We start from the raw sequence: 12,822 nt of genomic DNA on the forward strand, positions 1-12,822 counted from the left end.
CTTTTCTTATGTTGCTAGTTGAGAGTATTCCGCATTGTTAGTTTGGTTGTTTTCTATTCTTGGAGCTTTATTCGTTGCTATTGCTAGAATAGTTTTATTTTTAGTTATGGTGTCTTATTACTGCGTGGTTGTGAGATACGTATATACCAGCCGCATGTGGCTGATGGTATTATTTTGCATGTATTGTTTATTTTGTCACCGGTACAGGGGAGACTCTGCCGAAATTTTTCGGTAGGAATTCCTCTGGGGTCGTGATAAATCTAAGTGTTGCTAATAATAGCATAAGTGACACTAGTAAGTAGAGTAATAGATAAGTAACGGTCGCCCTTAGAAAGTAGTAGTAAGAAGGGTGGTCGTTATATCCTTGTCCAGGTTCACTTTGATATCTGCTAACCATGCCCACGACAAAACAGATATCCGGTCTCGTACACAGCATTGCATAAATTAGGCTTCTCACAACCGAAACATAAGGAACTGCCTTCATGTCCTCTATCTCCTTTGATGTCTTCGGAGACATCTCTTTAGATAAAGCTACTCCATGCCTAAAAGGTAAGAAACCTTTATTGGAGTTTTGCATGCTAAAACGAGCAAGGATTGTATCTATATATGAAGCTTGAGATAGACACAACATCCTTTACTTGCGATCCCTTATAACTTTGATCCCAAGAATGTGTACACATTCTCCTAAGTCCTTCATATCAAATTGTTTGGACAACCATACCCTTACGTCTGATAACATTTTGACATTGTTGCCAATTAACAAAATGTCATCTACGTATAGTATAAGAAATATCACTACGTTTCCGTTACACTTCTTGTATACACAAGACTCATCCGGACATTGAATAAATCTATATGACTGGATTACTTCATTAAACCGGATGTTCCAAGATCTTGAAGCTTGTTTCAGTCCATAAATAGACCGATTGAGCTTGCACACTAGATGCTCTTTGCCTTTTTCAATGAACCCCTCTGGTTGCTTCATATGGATGTTTTCTTCAAGACTTCCGTTTGGTTCATCTCCGAAGGTTCCTTTCTCTTATTAGAATTAGAAGACGTGTTACTAATTTTCATCTGTTGCTTTATGGAAGAAATTGGATTTAAAGTATATAAATTGTCAACCAATGTACCAAAACAGATAATAACCCTATTTCTCTTTATAACCACATTGCTATTAAAAGAAACAGAATATCCATCCAAATACAGTTTAAAAACTGAAATTAAATTCTTTCTGAAACTGGGTACATAAAGACAATTTCTTAAAACCAAGCTTCTATTCCTATCAAAAGATAAGTAAACATCTCCTACTGCAACAACAGCCACCTTAGTAGCATTGTCCATGTAGACAGTTATCTCTCCTTCAAATAGTTGTCGGATTTCCTGGAACCCCTGCAAAGAGTTGCAGACATGATTAGTGGCTCCCGTATCTACACACCAGGTGCTGGTAGATAACACCGCTAAACATGTTTCAACTACTAGAGAATGAGATATACCTTTATTGTTCTCTTTCCTATGAGGACAGTCTGTCTTCTAATGTCCTGACTGCTTGCAAATTAAGCATTTGCCCTTCGGCTTCTTCATTCTAGCCTTTTGTCCTGTACCTTAAGGTTTATTCACCTTCTTTGCTGAAACAGCCTGTTTCATCTTCTTCTTGCTTTTCGACTTAGAAGTAGAATCATTTTCAGCATAGTGAATATGAGAATTATGACGAAATAGCCCTTCTGCTGCCTGAAGTTCTGTCAGCAGTTCCGCCAATGAATACATCCTTTTATTCATATTATAGTTCAGGCGGAAATGCTCAAAACTTCTGGGTAGTGTTTGGAGAATAATATCGATCTGGGGTTCCCCATTGATTTCTCCTCCAATGATTTGTATTTCATTCAAATAAGTCATCATCTTTAGGATATGATCCCTTACGGGAGTCTCCTCTGTCATGGTGGCTGTCATTAACTTTCTCATAGCTTCTTGCCTAGCGGCCCGATCCTGGTGACCAAAGAGATCCTTGAGATTGTTCATTATATCATAAGCTGTTGGTAAATCATCATGCTGATGTTGCAGCACATTTGTCAATGTGTAGTCCTCCTTAACCTACTTGGATTTTATCTTACCTAACTTCTAGTTAGGACTTTATCCTTACATAACCCTCAAGTTAGGACTTTACATTGTTTAACCTTCGGTTAGGACTTTACTCTTGTCTTACCCTCAAGTTAGGACTTTGTTTTACCTAAGCTCTAGTTAGAACTTTAACCTTGCCTAACCCTCAAGCTAGAACTTTACCTTGCCTAACCTCCAATAAGACTTTACCAGTCAAGTATTCGATCTTCTATGACCTACTTGACTTTCTTCTCACATATCATCAAGTATCGAGTCAACATCGATTTACTTGACCTCTTTTTCAGATATTTTCCAAGCATATTGTCCACATATTGAAACTCAAGCTTGAACTCACTCGAGCTTAGTCAAATTAGTCAATCTTGATTTGAGGATAATTACACCAACAATCTCTCAACTTATCTAAGAGTGGACTCTTGGATTAGTCACCTTAAGGAGTTGGATATCAAGTAAAATGAATGTGTTAGCGATTACTTCAAGTTTTTGTTGCAACAAATCATTAACAAAGCGATTTGAGCTAATCATTCTTTCTCTAGCTCCTAAAGTGTCCTCACACTCAAGACCTATTGGAGCAAGCACCCATGCATATACCAACTGCGCTATTTCATGGGGACTAGGATGATATATTATAGACAGGAAAAGGTAAAACTGTCACCTTAACTGCTCCTCTAGGATGGTCTCCCACTGTCTGGAAGAAAGGTAAATTATGGAGTGCTTCACTTAGCAACAACGACACATGTAAGGAAGAATTAAGGCAACTAGTAGGCTATTCTATACTCGTTGAAAATTGACCACAAACCTATTAATAGTAACACCCTTGTATGAATTAACAACACCAGCTCATGGGGGTCTAGGATGGTACATTATATTGTAGCACTCTAGGTGCCCCTCACACTCATTTCCGGATTATATAAAGGGTGGTAAATCATGTGGTAAGATGATAGATTATATGTTGAGTCAGGTAACACCGAACCTAGGGTGATAAATCTGACCCATGAAAGTTTTTCTCCGACTATCAAGGTAAATCGTGAGCACTCACGGTGGGCGGCATAGAAGTTCAATATCCTGTGGTTGCGTATTTTATTTGAAAAAAAAAATTCTATAAATATATCGTAGTTGGTGATCGAATTATGAATACGTAGATGTATTTAATGAGTTTGGTGAGTATAATTTTTCTTGTTTACTGGTGTGTTCGGCATGATTAATCTAATAAACACAACTAACTCAACATTTAACATGAAATTATAAAAATAAATCAGTTTATTACATTTCACTTGTTAAATGCACATGTTCACTCTTCGGGCGCTTACATACCACTGCCGACATACGTTAAAATATCTATGATATATCATTTTAATCGCACGACGCCTAATTAAACTAGTCGATGAGTCATCGCTGAGCTAATTTGCTCGTTGGTTTCATGTTTGGGAAAGCAAAATCTACAACTTGATGCAACTTTTCGTAGTAATAATAATAATAATAATAATAATAATTATTATTATTAGATTTCAGTCCCTTGCATGTCCTTATTGATGGAATATACACTTCCCCCAATACAAGAAGTTTCCTATCAACTGAGTCAGCCTCCGTCTAAATGGGGAAAGGACATTCTGAGGGGTTTTATTTTATTATTATTATTTTTTAATTTGTGACTTCTTATGAATACTTTCGGATTATAGTGATTTATAAAATACTGATAAATAAATAAATGTAAAGAATATCATAATAATTTTTTCCTTTTAGCAAAAAAGTTAATATGTTCCTTAAGACTTTAACTGCGCCGCGCCCCACCGAATAAATGAACCGGTTGTCTCTTTTAGACAGCGAAGTGGATACACGTGTCGCTGGGGTTCATTAGACCGCACGTGTGGAATCGGCGATGAGTCCACAACTCCGTCTCTTCCGACCTATAAAATCCGCTTTCCCCACGCCACCTTCACTGCCCGCTTTCTCCGGCGCCAGCGGCCCTCAAAATCCCCGCTTTCCTATCAGCCACCCACAGTCGGCGAAGCAACTATGACGAAGCAGAATGTTGTGCCGGCGGAGGCCGTCGCGACCGTCACAGTGGCGGCGGCGGGATCCTCACCCATATTCCCTTATCCTCCGCCCATATCCATCCCCAATAAGTACGTTTCCCAGTTCGATCTCGTAAGCGGCAGGACTAGCTCTTGGTTGGAGTCCATGAAGGCCTCCTCGCCCACCCACCCCAAGGTCGCCGCCGCCTTGGCCGCTTCCGTCCCTATCGTCGACTCTGTCTTCAAAATGAGGTCAGGTTGGACGGTGAGTGCCTCTCCGAGCATTTCTGACCTTCTGCTCTTTCAAAGTACGTGCCTTTGGGGTTTTAATAATTTTGTTTCCCGTCCCCCTTTTTCTTCCCCGGCAGATGTGGCATCCGTCGGCTTTGAGCCAGTTCGATCAAATTGTGAGAGCCTCCAAGGGGAAACAGATCGTGATGTTTCTGGACTACGACGGAACCCTTTCCCCCATCGTCGAAGACCCCGACTCGGCCTTCATGAGTAATGCGGTGAGCTGTTCCGCTCTATCTTGCCATTCCCTTCCCACTTACGCTTTGTTCCCTGCTTCAACATGAGATTTTTTATCTTTTATTTTTGTGACGCCAGATGAGGAAGGCAGTGAGGGAAGTGGCGAGAGACTTCCCCACCGCCATCGTGAGTGGGCGATGCCTCGACAAGGTACATTTTGATTGCAAGAAGACGCCACGACTTGCATCTCCTGTTTCTTAACTCGGTGATTCTGTTGGTGGACAGGTTGTTGACTTCGTGAAGTTGGCCGAGTTATACTATGCTGGTAGCCACGGCATGGACATCAAAGGCCCAGAAAAGTCCCGGCACGCCAAGGTCAGAGTTGCTCTCCTCTCCACTTTTTCTTCTTCAAAAAATTAAAAATTAAAAACATTGTCGATCAGAATCAAACTTCCATACCCTTTTCTTGCTTACTTTGCACCTTTTGGATTCTTATCTTGATCTCTCGGTTTGTGTGGTTCAGGCTGCCAAAGTTCTTTTTCAACCAGCAAGCGAGTTTCTGCCCATGATCGATACGGTTGGTTCCTCTTCTTTATTAGTTCGTCTCCTTCTCCTTTTCTTACCCAATCCTAAAGCCTCTTTGATATCTAATTTCCTCTCATTTTCCCCTTTTATTTTCTTCAGGTCTACAAAACATTGTTGGACAGAACCAAGTTCACTCCTGGCGTCAAAGTGGAGAATAACAAGTTTTGTGCATCTGTGCACTTCAGGTGCGTGGATGAAAAGGTTCGTTATCACTTCACATCGGCCACCAGCGTCCTTATTTATGCCAGAAACGGATAGCAATGTTGCAAAGATAACAAAGCTCAATTTATTCCATGTCAATTCGTGCAGAATTGGGGCTCATTGATCGACCAAGTGAGATCTGTGTTGAAGGAATACCCCAGATTGAGGCTCACTCAAGGAAGAAAGGTGAAACCTTGCTTTGATTTCGTTTGACTAAAAACATCTTGCTGTTTGATTAGAGCTTGATTGTGACCTGTGCTATTTGTTGGCTGGATATGTAGGTGTTGGAGATTCGTCCAACTATCAAATGGGATAAGGGGAAGGCATTGGAGTTCCTATTAGAGTCTCTTGGTAAGCTGGCAACAGTCCAATATATGTTACATCACATTATTTCCAGCAGTTTGGCTGGCTAGCCAACATTTTTGCTAAACCATCAAGATTTGAGATGCTCAGTCAATAGTTTCTCACCTTCACAGGATTTGCTAACTGCAAGGATGTAATGCCAATCTATATCGGAGATGATCGCACTGATGAAGATGCATTCAAAGTAGGTCTTATTATAACTAAAAACAGATACAAATATGATACTGCATTGATATGGGTTTATTAAGAAGTGTCTCAACTCTTACTATGTCAGGTTCTTAGAGATAGGGGACAAGGCATTGGCATCCTTGTTTCAAAGTTTCCGAAGGAAACAAACGCTACGTATTACCTTCAAGAGCCATCTGAGGCAAGTGTCAAGACTGATGAGCCTTTTTTTTTTTTTTTTGCTTGCCAATATTATCTGTGCCCACTAAAACTTAAGGACCACTTGGTGGTCACACAGATATAACTCCCTATCAAGTTCAAGTTATATGTGGAGAGTGCCAAATTACTAACATGATTCTTGGTCTGTTATCCAGGTGAAGGACTTCTTGATCCAGCTAGTAGAGTGGAAGCGTCTACCAGTGAAGGTTCGGTCGAAAGTGTAGATTGGATTCACGCTGCCCCACCACCTATGAAATTTTCAGATGCATGATGAGGCTGAATGAAATTGGAATTTCATTATCCCTTTGTACTAGGATAAGTGCACCTCCTAAAGAGGGGTTTTCTGTTTTCCTCATTGCACTTCCTTGCGTCTGAAACCACTGCATTTCGAGCGTTATTCCCTTACAAGCAGCTGCAATCTTGTAAGTAGATCATGTAAAATTGAAAATTATGAAATAAGAATTGTTTTATTTCCACAGAAACTGGAGATTATATCTTGGTAGTGATTATACTGAACGCTCTTTTTTGATTGTAAAGAATTCCAAATGATTATATATATTTCGCAATCACATACTGGAACTGAACAGGTTCTTTGCATGCAATATAAATAACCTGTCTCTTCTATGGTTGTAAATCTATTAATAACTTATCGATAAGTGCACGATACTGCTGTCTCCAGGTATAACAATGGCACACACGCCATGCATTTTGACTAGCACAATTTATAACTTTTATGTGGATGTAGTTTCTCATACGGAAGTTTTTTTTTTGGTAGATCATGGTCCCAAGCATTGGCATGTCTTTTTCTTCTTTAACTCTTGTGTGTATACGAATGAGAAATCTTTTTGTCTGGTCTAACCACAATTATTTGTGTCCTAACTGATTTATCTGATGATTAACCCTTGAATATTAAGCACGAAAGCCACGGGAACATGAGTGATCTTCAGAAACTCAACTGTCTTGATAAGTTCTGGTCCCGATTCTTTTCTAGATCAGTAAAATTCAAAAGGCAATGGTTCTGTTCTACATACCCATTAATTTTTAGTGTTTTCATAGGTTTGGAGTTTAATAACTCCCCTTCCGCGTAATAATATATATTCAAATGAGATGTCTCTAAGTGGTGCAATTGTCATTGTACCATCACTGAATATAGTGAAACTGAGCACTTATTTTACTAGGACATCGATTCCAACCATAAAGAAGCCATAAAAATGGATGATCGACATGTTTCCACTACAACATGAATAATTGACTGATAGATCTTTTCCACATTTAAAATTTTTGCATTATATGTTACTCTTCTTAACCATTGCTACAGAAAATGACCACACATTTGCACATGGTCTCTACCTAATATATTTTGATAAGCAAACATGATTGATTGGTTTCAACCTTTATAAGCTGCTTCTAGTACTAGAAACTAGAAGACATCCAGATGACTCAAATCCATACTCACCAACCACAATATTTCTCACATAAAACATTGTCAGAACAGTATACTATTTGACAGCCAGTAGGTTGCTTTATTGCTCGACAATGCAAGTCTTTATGTTCTTTAATTAGTATTGTAATAATCTTGGGTTTCCAATTCATAACCAAAGTTTGATCTTATCCTCCTTGCTTGATGCAGAAGAAGTTGGAGAGTTATATTAAAGATCACTGGTATTGGAGAGAATCTTACTTGGGAAAGTTGAGCTCATTCTTAGAGGAAACTGTCCTTGGTGTATGATTTCTAGGATGCATGGTGGTGGAAGATAGTGAGACAGCTCCAGGTAGGGTAACTAATATTTTAGTGACAGTAACCTCATGCCACATGATATTGCCATTTCCTATTAGAAGTATTCGATTATTGAAGGTATAAGAAACAGTGTCAGCAATATAATTTATCAAATAAAAAATCACATTTCTTGCAGTGCAACTACGTCACCATTGCATTCACTTCTCCAAGCAAAGAGATAAAAAGAAACTATCATTTCAATTATTCAACTGGTGTCGTAGAGATCTCCAACTCACTGCACAAGGAAGATGCTTGCGAATAGAATAACCATTGCATCCATTATAGGATGCAAGGAAAACGTTATTGCTAGGACAAACAATGCTGCTTTAGCAGATTGTTTACAACACATGAGCTGGTTGTTTAGCAGCCCTACAACATGATCTGATTTCTGAATTATTTTTTTAAAGGGAAAAAAATAGCCACGTCTTCTATTATCACTGGCCATCATAGATCTTTGGCCTCCTCAAACAGAGGAGGGGAATCTTGCACTACTAAAGCATGACTTTCACAAATTTAATAAGCTTAGGGTGTTAGAGTATCCTTGGGTTAGGTCCGAGAGGGAGGCACCAACTATGGTTTAAAGGAATCACAGTATGGTTGGGTTAGGTGTTGGAGTCCACTCGAGGCCTCATGCCTTTTGTAGACCAACTGGCCATTGGGTGGGGCCAGTAACATGCCTACCTCAATCCATGCTATTTCCTGCGTGGAAAGAGCTTATCCACTGCATGTAGTTCCCATAATTGGCGCCAAAGCTCAAATAGATAAAGCCTCAGTTTGGCCCTTTGATTTATATGATGGACACAGTTTTCTTCCATTGCATCTGCATGCCTTATACCTCATCCATACGTACAGCCCCTTCAAAACAAGCAAGTTTGGAGACAGCAACAAACCCAAAAGCTTAAGCTTTTAGACTTCAAGACACAGATTTTGTAGTCCTAGAACTGAAGCTTAATTCTAAGTGGATTGATAGATAATAGTTGCAGGTGTTGCAATATGGTAATGGGCTCGTCTGTTCATGGAATTGATTGAGTTGTTCTATATTTTAGTCATTTGCTCATGTTAAATCTCTTATATGCTTCTGACATGAAGCTACGAGATGCTTTTTTTTAAAAAAACTTTCTTGTGTTCTGTGAAAAAATAGGAAGTGCCTCAAAATAAATTAGCTCATTTAACATAAGCATGTGATGCAACAGTAGAAATTAACAGGCTGTATTACTTTGTAGTTTCTTTTCCAGGGAAAGAGAAATCAATCTGGTCATGAGCTCTCTGTTCTATGTATTTGAGTAGTATTAACCGTTACATCTAGTCATGAACTTTGTTGTGCTTTTGTTAAGGAATAGGAGCTGATCTGGAAATTGATAAGGTCATTTAAAATGAACATGTGATTGTATAGTATAGTATTTAAGAGAATTTAATTGATAGCTATAGCATGACTACTTCTTGCTGTAGCTATAGCTGAAATTAGGATTGGGGCAGGTCACTATAAAAAATTTATCCGGAGAGTTTTATCCTCCACACTGGTCAACTATAGCTTTCCGATTTACCTCCTCATAGATGGTCATGGGGCCGACCATGTGGGCCCGCTGAGTGGCGAATTCCACCTTTTGCTACCATATGGCTGAAATTAGGGCGGTAAATAAATTAAATGTTCATGAACAAGTTTGGTGTTCGGCTTGATAAGAATTTGTTTATATTTGTTCAATACATACCAGATTAATTAAATGAACAAGTTTATGTTGGTGCGGTTTTGCACTAACGGTCTAACTCGGGTTTTGATGAATGACAAGTAAGTTAAGTTAGACTTTGTTGTAATCTAACCACTTGATTAAGTGTGCAGAAAATCCAACTAAGTCAACAGGCCGATCGGATAGTTGATACGAAATCTAGCTAGGTAGACGGGCCAACCAGATAGTTGGTACGAAATCCAGCTAGGTCAACGGGCCGACCAAATAACTAGTACGAAGTCCAGCTAGGTCAACGGACTGATCGGATAGTTGGCACGAAGTCCAGACAAGTCGACGAGCTGACCGGATGTCTGGCAAACTGGTAAGTTAAGGTAAGTCGCTGGAGGAGAGTGACCAAGTAAGGACGCATCCCAGTTGAAGGGACAGTAGGCATCTGCCCAGTTTAAGTCTATTTGGGATCTCTAAGCTGAGACTTTTACTAGTTTCTGGTCCTGGAAGGACATGAACTAATTACTACTCTTTATTATTATTAAATTGTCCTAATACTTATTTTGCAAGGTATTTTTGGACTAATATTATTTTGCAAGGCAAAAAGAAGAAAATTACCTTCGGATGAATAGTGTCTGAAGGCGCCTTCAAACAGTGAAGGCGCCTTCATACTGTTCATAAATATGGAAGGCGCCTTCCATAGGATAAAATTTTAGTGTCACAGCAGATAAGTGTCGGGCTATTCAGAATCAAACTTGCCTCATTGAAGGCGCCTTCCATGGCTATGGAAGGCACCTTCCACAACCTATATAAGGCAGACTCAACCAAGCTTCAAAACACAACATATACGAGTTACCGCGCATCCGATTGAACTTTCGATTGCTCCAGGCTTCTGCTACGACTCTGCTGTAAAGCTGCTGCGCCCGATGATTGCTCCGAGGACTTCCGATCACAGTCAGCAGACCAACATCGACACAAGCGCTCCCACTACGATCTCCAAAGTGTTGGTAATTTTTTTTTATAATTTAATATTGCAAAAGGACAAGTGCAAAGTGTTGCACTTGTTCTAACTTTCCTTGTACTTTGATTCCTTCTCCCGGAGGTACCAGAAGAGGTTTATAGTGAATTATCCATCGATAGGTCCGCGGGACCTGGGTCTTAGAGTAGGAGTCACCGAAGGCTCCGAACCAAGTAAACCGCTTGTGCTCCTCTCGTAACTACTTTTCGTGTTTTTCTTTTCCGCTGTGTTCGCACTCTAATTTTAAAACAACGAAAAGAGAATTTTTAAAAACCACGTGATTCATGTAGGATCGAAAAGCGCTAGAGGAGGAGGGGCAGGGTGAATAGCACTCGTGGTTAATTCGTTCGTTTTAAAAGAATCGAGTAAATTGCAGTGGAATAAGAACAATTAAAGAAAACAATGACACAAGTTGGTTTTACTTGGTTTGGAGCCTGTGACGACTCCTACTCCAAGGCCCACACTCATTAAGTGTTTACTTTGGATAATTCACTATCAATCAAAAATATTATAAATTAAAGTATAGTTAATTAAGTGTAGTAAAAATATACCAACAACTAAGAAATCTAGAATTGGAGCTTTAGGTTGTCGGAACAGTGTTATGACTTTGTCGGAATGTCTTTTGAACAGCACACAAAAGAAGACTTGCAAATTTCTGATATTTTTCCTCTGCTCAAACTAGGCTTAAGTAAGCCATTGAGGGCGCCTCCAACCTCCATAGGAGGCGCCTTCAGCGGGGATACTTATCCCGATTTCGTAGCGTCGATAAGCTCCGCGGCGTCCGTTGCTTATCCACCCGAAGGTGCCTCCAAGATCCATGAAGGGCACCCTCCATCCAACATTCAAGGCGTCTTCCATCTCCTTGGAAGGCACCTTTGCGCCTTGTTGCGCGAGGCTTTCGACCAAGGCACCCGAGGCACCTCCAAGCTCCATGGAGGGTGCCTCGGGAACTGTTCATTCGAGGCTTTTAAGTCCTTTTCTCTCCCTGCAAGATGCTTTAATCCAAAATACAAAACATATCCTGCAAAATAGAGTTAGCACGATAAAATATGAAATAATAAGTTATTTTGGCAATCTCCGGACTGTCCGGTTCTGACTTCGGATTTCGCCTCCAGAAACCCTAGGTCAAACTGACGCCTATTGTTCCCTCTTCGGAGAGCGCGGCCTCACCTACTCCTCTCAGGAGAAGTTATCTGTTGCTAGACCGGTCCTCCAAACCGATTGCACTTTTGCTCAGCGCCCAAGGCTTTCGGTCTTTATGTTGGACGTCCACTCCATGACCCGTCCAAACTTCCACCCGGTCCGCGACCATCAGGATTTCAACCTATAGTCCTCGACTCTAGGATTTTGCCCGAAGCGCTCGACCCGCCAAGACTTTCCGCCTAGAGTTACCACCCCCTAGAACGTAGGGTTACCGCCCCCTAGGATTTTCCACCTGTCTAACCACGGCTAGGACTTTTCATCACCTATTATTACCACCCCCTAAGACCTAGAGTTACCACCTCCTAGGGTTTTCCACTTGCCTAGAATCCACTAGGACTTTTGCCTAAGAACACTTAGGACTTTTCCTTCAAACTCAATCAACCTTGTTAGATCACAAGACAACTTAACTTTGAACCCTTTGACATAATCAAAACACAGGTTCGATCATCTGGTGGTGTTTTCCGCACCAATAATTCATCCCCTTCCCCCTCTCATGTGCATAATCGATCCAAAAAGTGGTATCAGAGCAGATTTTGCTCTGATTTAGTGCAACCACCAATCAAGCCGGGAGAATTATTTTTTTTTGTTCTATCTGAATTGACATATTTAGATAATTGTTTTTGTTCGATTTTAATTTGAGATTGGTGCAACACCTTTCAAACTTTTCTATATTTTTTTATCTCAAACACTACTAATCCAAGGTCAAGTCTTGGTACCTCATTTTAGTTTTTCTTTCTACAGTTGTGAAATGGCACAACTTGAAGGGTACAACACTGTTCGTCCTCATCTATTCAACGGTGATGACTTTCCTTACTGGAAAAAGTGAATGGAGGTGTACTTGAAGACCGATTTCGACCAGTGGTTCAACATCACTAGAGGATACAAAGCTCTCGTCGATAATGCCGGAATTCCAATGGACCAAGAACATTGGAATCCGGAAATGAAGAAAAAGACGCAGATCGATTTCAAAGCACTCAACATAACTCAGTGTGGGCTAACATAAGAAGAGCTAAACTGCGTCGG

The 12,822-nt window shown here is 40.2% G+C and overlaps 1 pseudogene; it reads left to right on the forward strand.

Moving 5' to 3' along the window:
• Positions 1-4,070: 4,070 nt before the first annotated feature.
• On the forward strand, positions 4,071-6,382 carry LOC121996689 (annotated as a pseudogene).
• Positions 6,383-12,822: the final 6,440 nt, after the last annotated feature.

Source organism: Zingiber officinale, chromosome 1A, assembly GCF_018446385.1.
Source record: "Zingiber officinale cultivar Zhangliang chromosome 1A, Zo_v1.1, whole genome shotgun sequence".
Lineage (NCBI taxonomy): Eukaryota > Viridiplantae > Streptophyta > Magnoliopsida > Zingiberales > Zingiberaceae > Zingiber > Zingiber officinale.